The 11,650-nt window shown below is 37.1% G+C and overlaps 1 long non-coding RNA gene across 1 annotated transcript; it reads right to left on the bottom strand.

Moving 5' to 3' along the window:
- Nucleotides 1–4,450: 4,450 nt before the first annotated feature.
- On the bottom strand, nucleotides 4,451–8,268 carry LOC308621685. Its single transcript, XR_014016498.1, has 3 exons — nucleotides 8,175–8,268; nucleotides 5,495–5,608; nucleotides 4,451–4,531 (listed from the first exon to the last, which is right to left on the bottom strand). It is a non-coding gene; the product is annotated as an uncharacterized lncRNA (long non-coding RNA).
- Nucleotides 8,269–11,650: the final 3,382 nt, after the last annotated feature.

Raw genomic sequence — 11,650 nt, 5'->3', positions numbered from 1 at the left:
TCCCCTGCATCGGCAGGCAGACTCTCAACCACTGCGCCACCAGGGAAGCCCATAACACAACATTTTAAATTAACTATACTTCAATTTAAAAAAATGTCACCATCTCAGAAGCGCCTTCTCATGTTGGATGATCTCTTTCAAATCTGTTTTATTCTGTAGTAATTTGCATGCACATGTAAGATTATTGTTGCTGTTTTTTTCCAGTAGATTGTGAGCTCTTTGTGGGCAGGGGCCTTGCTGTTTATCTCAACAGTCTATCCTCAGTGCCAGGCACAGTGCCTGGCACAACATAGGTATTCAACAAATATTTATCTAATAAGTGACTCTGCAAGATGCACTAGAAGAATCGGCCATGTCTTCAAAAAATTTATAACATAATTGAGAAGAGATTACATCTCCTATTTAGCAGTAGCTAGTACAGCTATTTGGTAAAAATTTATCAAATAATCTATGCAGTTTGAGTTTGTTTAGGAGACTGAGTAGTCTAACTTCTGAAAACAATTGAAAGATACTGGTATGAAAAACCTTTGTATATGAGCATAGCTGTTTCCTCCATCACCCATAAGTAACAAAAATTAGTGTCTCTGGATCACTTGTTAAAAACAGCCTAATAGATACTCTGGTTTCTCTTCAGAACGCATAAGTCTTTTGCCTTTTACTAAAGATTTCCGTGGAGAGAAACAATTCTGAGTTTCTACTCAATTTTTTGAGGCCTTGTTTTTACAAGGCTAATAAGTTTGTGCAAAGGAGAGAATATTTTGTGCTTCGGTGTGTCTCTGCTGGTAGCATTACACATGCTGGAGAGAGTGGCAACGCTGTTTTGACTTAGTTGTAGACCGCTTTTGTGATGGTGTGTCCGGGTTTGTTTTTCGGTTTGTCGTGTCTCCCCATTGATGGTTGTTGTGTTGGTGTTCTCGTGATGAGGAGCGTGGCGTCCTTGTGATTTCGGACCCCGGGCAAGCGCCTGGAGTTAAACGGGTTGGTGGAGCGGTGTAATACAGTGGCGAGCCGTGCTTGCGGTTTCTGACTGTTACTCGTAAACAGCTGCACTCCTCGCTGGGAGCAAGGTGTTGTGTCATGTTTCTGTGAGGTTGTTTTCAGGAGGCGGGCTTGGTGTGGGCGGTGCCGCTGCTGCTCGCGGAGTCCGTGTGTTCCGGGGAGACGGTAAAAAAAAACAAAAAACCCCCAAAAAACAGCCTAAGAGGCTTGTAGGAATCTGGTCACCCCTAACCACAGAGATTATTGCTTTCTATAATCTTCTGATTATAATCATTATTGTAAAATAGTGACATTTATCATCTATATTGTTAAGTTCTAATTACAAAGATAATACACATATATTATCAAAATTATGCAGAAACAATGAATATTTTATCCTTTGACATATTTTATATGCATCTATCAGCTATCTATCTACCTATGTATTGCACTAACTATATATCAAGTTATAGAGATAGATATATAAGTACAATAGATATATTCATGAAATGACAAGCGTCCATGTTAAGCCCTGGCAAAACTGAAGATGTTGAGCAAAATAAATTATTGTTTTAAGCCGTGATTTGGCATCTGAAAGTAGGATGCTGCTATAACAAAAACTTAACACATATGCCACTTGCTCTGGGATTGGGACTGGGCAGAGGGTAGACTTTGGAAGACCATTAAGGATACGGTTAGTAGAAGTCTACAAGGTTTAGAGTTGCACGTTAGAAACCTAAAGGGCTTGAAGGATTCTATCAATGAGGGTTTAAGGGAAAGTGAGAGGATGTTACTGAATATAAAGAGGATTCTTGTTATATAGTGGAGGCAAGTTGGGCAACACTGTTGCATGTGGTAATGTGAAAAATAAAAAAATGCCCCTAATAATTTCTCGGTCAGAGTATTATCTAGTTTGGTCTCTTCTATCTGCCTATAGTGATATGTAAAATGGGAGAAATGGTATTTAAAAAAGAAAGAAAAAAAAGCTGTTCAGTTTTCAATAAAAATTTAAGGGAAATATACATAAGCAGGAATTGCTGGATTGAAAATTAACCTTTTTCTCAATTCTAGACTTTCCAAATGGCAAACTTTTCTCAAATTAAGAAATGATATCAGGAAAAAGATAAAAAGAGATTGAGCCGGTGAGATTCTTTATGAATATCTCAGTGTGTGTGTGTGTGGGGGGGGTGGGTGAACTAGTTGCCCAGTCAATCTAGTTAACAAGATAAAATTACTTATATGTGTATTCTTAGTCAAAAACTCAATTTACCTTCAAGGACATAAAACAAAACATCAAATGAGAGGAGCATGAAAAATACATCAATAAATTTGACAAGTTGACCAAAGATCATTAATCATCTTGGGAAATAGAGAAGTCACATGATTTATAATGAAGTGAGTATTCTCAAAATGTGACATTCATTTGTCTTAAGATCAACAGTATATTCCGTTCTGATTCTATTCATTTGAAAACAAACAGAAATACAGCAAGTTTTTTTCTAGTAATTATATTCATGAGGGATTTGAAAGCTGAATTTTGAAGTGAAGCAAAAGCTTTTCCAAAGAACTGTAATTGAAAAGAGTGCTTACTACTGTCACTTTTATTAAAACTTCAAGCACTCTTCAAACATTGCGTTTCATAAGATAGAGTATGAACGTTGATATCTTGAGAGATAAACAACCTTGTGCTTCAAATTAGGGACAAAGAACTTCATACATGAATCTAGATAGCCCCATTTACTTTATTTCTAAAAAGTTGCATATTTACAAATTAAACCTACTCTGAAGAGGAAAAATACTTATATTTACCACAGCTTTCTTTTTAATGGTCTTCTTTTTATGGGAGCCTTAAGATGTTAGATCTTGCATGCAAATAGTTATAAACATTACCAGTGGCAATGAATAAAAATGAATGTAAATGGGTTTAATCTGACAGGTGTGATCCTGTGCAACCCTGGCTAACCTTATTCTGGAAGGAAATGCTGGGAATGAATGTGCAGTCTAATTGAGGAATAAAAATGGCGGATTCAAACATCTGCTCTTCTGCTGTGCAAGTAGATAGACCTATGGCGTAATGGAACTGAGGGGAATTTGAAGAGGCTATCTGATGCATCACTAATGTCTCTATTCACAGGTGATAGAAAAATGAAGCCCTGAAAAGAAAAGCTATTTTCGCTTTTCCATTTTGCTCCAACTTTTTAGACCAATTTGAACTGATAGCTCTCTCTGTTTTCCACTCCATCCCATTGTAGTGTCTGTTAGTCAGAGAGGAAATGATAGATCCTCCTACATCCACACGCTTTTTCTTAAGATTCACGTCACACCCCATGATGTGAGAGAGCAGGCTCCCTTGATTTTATTAGGTAACTAAAAATGGCCTCTTGAAAGATAAGGCAGTACCATCAGAGGCAAATCTGGAGTTTGGAATCAGTTGTCCTGTTTGCCAGTGTCAGTCTAAACTTCTATTTCTAAAACATGCTCTTTATGAGACCAATCCTAAGATGGTTTGGTCTTCATCCACTAGAGTGGTGTCTTCTTGGTGTGTCAGATGCTGAAATACTCTTCCTCTCTTGAGTGGCTTTTGTGGGGTCATCAGTGACCACTACCCCACTGCCTCTGTGAAGGCCTTCCATTTCTCTGCGTCCTGTGGGTGATATACCTTTCGCAGGGCCACCGACTACTTCTCCCTTAGTTCCAGTTGCTTGTAGTACATCCCACAGAGGCTTTTTCTGTTGTGGTCACCCAGCTCTGGCATGCAGAACTACAGCCAGGGGGTTTTGCCAGATGTTTTAAGTCTGGCTATTTTTCAGGGGTTCTCTCTGTCCACAAGAAACTCGCATAGTTGTGCCATGAATAGAAGTTCTTCATATCCTCTCTTCTTGCTCTGTCATCATAGGCAAGTCAAACATTTTTGTTAATAAAAGCTTCCAGCTCAGAGTCAAGCACTGGCTTCTGTGTTGTCCAAACCCTAGAAATCCTGACATAACTTTCCTCCCCAAATTTGGCCTGAGGTAGGTGAGTTGCTCAGGACTCATTCAACTCTCTTCAAAGACAACCTCACTCTCCTGTCTCATGAATCCTTAGTCTTCTCTTAAATGATCTGGTGGTAGGTCAAATGTTAAACCTTTCTGAACCAACTTTATAGTCTTTTCATATGTTTTATATGAACGGACCAGTTCCAGTAGTAAAAGTTTGGGGTGGGGTCTCTGCAAAAATGGAAAATCTGCTTACTTCCAACTTTAAATTATGTACAAAACAGGAAATTTTGCAATGTGAGTTTACAAGCAATAATTCTATTTGGAATTAGAATCATCTCTTTGAGAGGGAGCCTAATCTTAGATTTTTAAAGTATTTTCCCATGTATTTAACCCAATCTCACATTCTACTTTTCTGTTTTCTTCCTCTCTTGTTCCCTCATACACACACTTAACTAATTATCCATGGAGAATCAGTGTAACCCAGTAACATACCTCAGTTAAGGATCACTTGATTGCAAGCAGAAAAGGCAGGCAGAAGTTGAGAAGATCCAGAAGTATCTCGAAGCACTTCAGGTCTTCAGGTATAAAAAATATGTATGAAAAAATAATCACACAAGTAACAGGAAAGTCAAAGATAAAGGTTATTCGCTTCATCTATTCCAGTGTTCTCAATCTTTGGGGTTTATATTTCCAGCATACTTGTTCACAGTGGTCTCAACCCTTGAAGTTAACTTACCTTTTCAAGCTTAGGTCTCCATTGTTAACTGACTCATTTTTCATGGCCCAAATCCAAATTCATGAGACAGAAAATTCAATTATTCCAGCTTGTATCAGGCTTACATTCCACCTGTGGCTTAATTAGGTGGGTGGTAATAGGTTTGGAAAGAGTGGGGGAAATGCAAGTTCAAGCAGTTCTCTAGGAAGATGATCTCCCAGCATCATTTCTAGCGCAAATGGGCTAAGAAATTCAATAACATAGTATACTACGTAGCATAGTAACTCTTTTTTTTAAAAAAATAATACCAATAGGATGCAGACAGCAGGTTTAAAATATGATAAAACTTAGAGTGATTATAGGTCCAAGTATCACCATCATGTTCAATTATATTATACTGGGTCTCATTATTTGCCGTTAGAGCATGATTGGCACAGTTTTTTGTAAAGCCAAACATGTCCATGGAGTCCTTAAATATCTTAAAGAATGAAAAGAAAAACAATAACAAGAATGCCCTTGGTGAGGCAAAGCTCTATCTGATTAAGTAGAAAATATTGCAAACAATAGACCATGATTCAATCATTAGCAAATTAAAATCTGTGGTTCCTATTCATCTTCTGTTGTCATAACTGTTTGCCTTTGGTCAACGGTTCTTTCCTGACTGTATACACTTTCCAAGGTTTGCTTTGCCATGTAACATTCAACCCCAACAATACTGTAAAATGAGTACATATTAATTATTTTGATGGGTCTATTCAAAGCAGAAACCCTCAGTTTAAAAAATGGATATTTTAACCTTCACTAAGCAAAAACAAGATTTTACCTGAAAATTTTCTCCCCTTCGGTAGATATTAGCCACTGTGTTGGCCCTGGAAGTTATGTGCTGGTCTGTCACTCAATCCATTCTTAACATGTTCATGGCTGAATTTTGGCTCACCTAAAAGGATAACAATAGTTACATATCCAAGATGATGGCATCGTTTGAGACCTTGGTGGTTTTTACAGCTTTTACTAAGGGACAGGAGCTCATCTTTACCTGCGTGTCCTGTTAGCACGTCAAATTTAAAAACGTAAAAAAAAAGAATTCACCCTTATTTCCTCCAAAACCAATTATTTCTTTGACCAGTGTTTCTCTGGTAAATTTGTACCTCTCAATAAATAAACACTAAACAATTATTATATGCTACAAAATTTTCTAGCTTGTTAGCAAATCATAGTTGTTTTAAAAAAATAACATCTCTCCAAAAAAGCTAATGACAATGTTAACCAGCAATGAGTAAGATTTTCCAGAATGATCTGATGAAAATTATACTTCTGTTTCATGAATTTACTATGAACTGTGAATGTCACTTCAACACTATTGCCATGTTTTACTTAACGAGTTCATATTTGTAAAATACATAGGACAGTAGCTGGCACCTAGAAAGTAGCTGGCTGTGTGAATGTTTGCTAAATAAACAAAAATAAAGCCTCAAAATTGAAAGACTGAAAGGGGAGAGGAGTCTGTAAATCTTGATTCATAAGAACATCATTTTAGGACTTTTTATTTCTTTACAGTTAGTCTGCTTAGAAAGATGACACAGCCTTTTAAAAAGTCCAAGTGTAGGCATAGAGTGTCTAGAATCTATAATAAAGATAGAAGAACAAGGAGTTGGCCTCTGGGAAAAATCAGAAAAATGTTATTAAAAGGTTCATGTCCCATAACTGATGTACATATCAGTAGACATAAAACTTAAAAAGCTAGTATAGACATGGCCTTTTTATCTAGAGCTATATATAAGGTATGATTAATGACTAAATTGTAGCAAATATGCATAGCAAGTAAGATAGATGAAAAAAATGCATGGATTTTCCCCTTCTTGAATGACAAATAACATTCATTTAAAAATGAAGGTGTTTATAACTTTTGGTTAATTAAGTTGTCTTGATTATAGAAATTAAATTTGATTGAGTGTTAAGTAGGCTACTTTAAAGGGTAGTGGAACTCAGGCATAAGGCCTTATTTTAATGAAGAAATAACTAGGCTTAAGAATGCAAGATTAAGGGCTTCCCTGGTGGCGCAGTGGTTGAGAGTCCGCCTGCCGATGAAGGGGATGTGGGTTCGAGCCCCGGTCCGGGAAGATCCCACATGCCGCGGAGCGGCTGGGCCTGTGAGCCATGGCCACTGAGCCTGTGCGTCCGGAGCCTGTGCTCCGCAACGGGAGAGGCCACAGCAGTGAGAGGCCCACGTACCAAAAAAAAAAAAAAAAAAAAAAAAGAATGCAAGATTAAGAAGCAAATTTCTAATATTATTTCAATATTAAACAATGTTTAATTGCCTACTATGTGCCTACCCTCATTCTAGGACACATGGTACATTGCATTTATAATAAATCCCAGCCCTTTACCATAACCTACAAAGTCATGTAGAATCTGGCCCCTTCCTGCTTTTTTGACTTCAGCTCTTAACATTCTCCTACTTGCTTCCCATGCTCCAGCCTCACTAGGCTTCTTTCAGTCCCTTGGTGATTTTGAGCATCTTTTCAAGTTAGGCCACTGCACTCCCCTTAGCTCTACCTAGTTTGCTTTTGTGCCTGCTGCTTCAAAAAGTCTTTCCCTGATAATCCTACATAATGCCACCTGCCTCAACCACAAGGACTCTTTTTATCATCTGATCCTGTTTAATGTTCTTCACAGTACCTCTCAGTATCTAAAATTAATTTTGTATTTACTTGTTGTCATTAGAGTCACCCTCATTAGAATCCAACATTCATAAAGAACAAAAACTTGTCTATTTTGTATCCCTCTGGGTATCTCTGTAGCCTATAACTGTATCTGACTCCTAGTGGGTGTCCAATTAATATTCATTAAGTAAATTCAAAGAGGAATAATACATAGCTTTTGCGATTAAAAAATTCTGGAAATTATTTCTGCCTCTTTGCTAAATCTTTCCTGTTGACCCTACACAGACTCTAAAACTACCAAATATGTGAAAATCAGATCAATCCTAATTAGATAAGGTCTGTGATCACTTTTATAAGGGCAAGAAGCTTGGAGACTTGAGCAAACAGCTGTCTCTCGGACAGTCATTTTTCCTGCCCCTTAACCTGTCTATTCATTGCGTATGCATCTGTGTAGAAATCCAGAAGTGTCGAACACAAAGAAGAGAAAATACTCTTTTGGGATCCTCCATTTCCTAATGATATTGGCCTAATTCGGTGGTGGTATTTAGAAATCAAAGTGCCTTTTCTTCCCAGGCCATACCTATTAGAGGGCTTCAGATCTAGGTGTATTTGGGGAAGGAAATAAAAATGTCATTATCTCTCCATTAAATAATTTTCCAGATTGTGCATGCTTTGTTTTATACTTCTTGTCTGTGTTTTTAGAGGATAAGGAGACTGATGAAGGTTTACCTCTAGACACATGAATGCTTGGGAATATGGAATTCCTCCTGGGAGCTGGTAATTCCCCATGGTTCATCTTCATTTATCTCAACATCTCCAGATATATGCCTCACAGCATACCTCATGTTCAAAATTCTGCACAATCTTGTCCTCCAGGGCTCTTGAGAGTTTTCGGAAACAAAATATCTTCTTTGGTTGGATAGATAGGACTGGCTTTTATTTCCTTGAAGGAGATCAAATACAGTTAAAACACAATACATTGCTGCTTTAGCATTATAGAAAACTCACAGTGCTGTAAGTCACATAATTACTAAATAATCACTCTCTTGTCTATATGATAGTTTTCAAATTTGTTTTTATATTGTATCCTTCTTTACAGAAATGTGTGAAGAATGACTATCCCTGTAGCTTGCTTCAAAAGCTCTTTGCCATGTCATTAATTGTCTGGTTTCTATCCTTGAGGAAATATTTAACTGTATGTTAAACTATTCCAACATATATTGTGGCTATGTTTATTTAACACATTTTTTCCTAAGGCAAGTGTAGGCATGCATACTATTTATATTTGAAATGAACTGAAAAAGACAGAGATCTGAGTACTTTACAGAATTTATACAGATATAAGCAATAACAGCTGGAAGTCAGAATAACATCTGACTTTTAAGAAATTCTCTTAAAGACAGGTTTGAGGACAATCTAGAGAATTTATGTTAATTGTTGCTGCTGGCAAGAGTCTAAATATAAATGCTAGCCTGTTGATGTGTCCATTGATCATTTAGGATACATGATATCCCTAAGACATGATGAATAACAGGAAAACAGAGCTTGGATCCAAACTATAAGAGGGAGGTTTGGGAATACTTTTACCCTGTGGTAGTCGTGGTAGCAGCAATTTAATTGAAAGATTAATAGGTGGATTTGAGATATTTTGCATAATGATAAGCACAAACTATGGTTTGACAAGGAGAGTTGAATTTTGGGGAAGTTTTACTAATTCTGTCAATTCTTTCTCCCTTAGAACTATTACCATAGGAACCAAATTAATTTTTTTTAAACATCTTTATTGGAGTATAATTGCTTTACAATGGTGTGTTAGTTTCTGCTTTATAACAAAGTGAATCAGTTATACATATACATATGTTCCCATATCTCTTCCCTCTTGCATCTCCCTCCCTCCCACCCTCCATATCCCACCCCTCTAGGTGGTCACAAAGCACCGAGCTGATATCCCTGTGCTATGAGGCTGCTTCCCACTAGCTATCTATTTTATGCCAAATTAATTTTTGAATGAATGTGAAATGGAAACTTTGGTGCTAATATTTTCAGGAGATCTGTATTAGAATCAAATCACGAGAAGAACTGTGAACTATAAGAAGGCCTTGTTCATTTACCTATTTTCAGCACTTAGCAAAATAATTAGTATGTAGTAGATAGTTGAGACATTGAGTTGAATAGATACTGAATAAATGAGTAAATAAAATCAAGGGACTGAGACAGGCTGGGACCTGGGACCTGGGACCCTTTGCTACAATGCTTGCACCTGGACAAATGTCTCCTCCAGCAACAAAATACAAAGAAACTATAAGGGACTAAAAATAACTGCGTGCATGGCAGTTGGGGCAAATTATGGACAACAAGATACAAAGACCAAAACACCCAACTGCCACTTCTGAAGAGCCGGGAGCAAAAGCAGGGAAGTGCGCCTGCCCCCTGCACACAGCACCACCAACGGGGTGGGCAAACTACCTAAGCCACCCCTCTGGCCCGACGCCTGGACCCAGCCCTACCGTCACCCCACATAAGGAACCACCTTGAGCCCCCTCATGGAACAAGGGAACATGTTACTTGTTCTTGCTCCCCCCTACTGCATCAGGGGCCCCAATAAAGCCTTGCCTGAGTTTCTTGTCTAGCCTCTGATCAACTTCTATTGACTAAGGGAGCCAAGAACCTTGGTCGGTAACAGGACTAGTTAAAACTTATTTACAAAACAGAAACAGAGTCACAGACTTAGAGAATGAACTTATGGTTAGTTGGGGGGGGGAAGGGTAGAGGGGTGGTATAGATTGGGAGTTTGGGATTGACATGTATACCCTGCAATATTTAAAATAGATAACCAACAAGGACTTACTGTATAGCACAGGGAACTCGGCTCAATATTCTGTAATAAGCTAAATGGGAAAAGGTTTTGAAAAAGAATAGATACATGTATATGTATAACTGAATCACTTTGCTGGGCACCTGAAAGGAACATAACATTGTTAATCAACTCTACTCCAATATAAAGTAAAATTTTTTTAAATAAAATAAAAATAATGTAGCTCATGGTTCATAGATTCTAAGTCTCAATTTAAAAAACTTTATTAAAGATGCCTATTAATCTAATCAGATTGATAGAACAACTTTCTTATAAATCAGGAGATAAATAAACCCAGGAATCTGTCTGGGATACTAAGAAGAACAATGGAGTTAAATTCTTGATTAAAAATGACCTGATTCAGAGGCTGATTTTTATATTTATAAAGAACCATTCTCTGATCATCAGACTCTTTCACAATGGAAAGAGATGTTTTGAGAGAGAGAGTGAATGCTCAACATTTAACTATGTCCAATTATATTTGAATGATTCTCTTTTCTCAGGAACGCTATAGAAAATATTCAAACAAACTATAATACTTCGGACTAATTTCCCAAAAGACAGTAGGTTTTGGTAACCTGTTTCTGATTGATCGCTTGCTTTCAAAAAAATTAGGAACAAAATAAATCCTGAGTTGTTGGAACATTTCCACGAGACAGCAGGACACTTGGAGAGGAACAGTTGCTTTTCACTCTAGTTCTTGCACCTAATAATGTGTGACCTTGAAACAAGTTGGTTAACTATTGGGGGGGGGTCTCAATTTTTTTTTTTACCTGTGAAATAACATTAGATCTGCCTGCTACGTGAAGTTGTTGTGTCATTCAAATAACATAGTAGATGTTAGAGAACTCTGGAAAGTCTGACATTGCTATTCCAGTGCATAGTCAGGTAGGTATATGTTGGTATGAAAGGTTGCTTTTCTCCATGTGCCTAGATATAAATGTGATTGTATATTTTTGTAAAACCTATGTGAAGAAGAGGGAAAGGTGGTGGTGTGATAAGTGTAGGATGAGAGAGAGAATATCAGTGCATCTAAAAAATATTAATTTGTGATGCCAAATATTTGAATTATCTTTTAAGTTCTTCAAACACATTCAAATCTATTATGCAAAATATACTAAAATACTTGCTGAGTAAAATAACAATAATACAATTTTCAGGATTTACTAATTTCCAGACACTTCATAACATTTTCTTCTTATTTAGTCTGTACAACTTTATGTGTCACATGATATCATCCTCATTTACAGATGTGATTATCCAGGGACCTACTATTTAGTAGATAGTCTCACTCCAAATGCCCTTGTTACTATCCAATATTATAGCACTATATTATAGCACAGTAGGAAGGAAAAACAACATTGGTTGAGAATATGGGAGGGGTACTACAAATACTAACATTTGTGTAACACGATTTATGAAGCAATCACATTCATTATCCTAAATTTTTTATTTGACTCTC

Source organism: Mesoplodon bidens (genome assembly GCF_964165515.1).
Source record: "Mesoplodon bidens genome assembly, chromosome: 8".
NCBI classification, from domain to species: domain Eukaryota; kingdom Metazoa; phylum Chordata; class Mammalia; order Artiodactyla; family Ziphiidae; genus Mesoplodon; species Mesoplodon bidens.
This window is presented reverse-complemented; position numbering and strand designations above follow the sequence as displayed.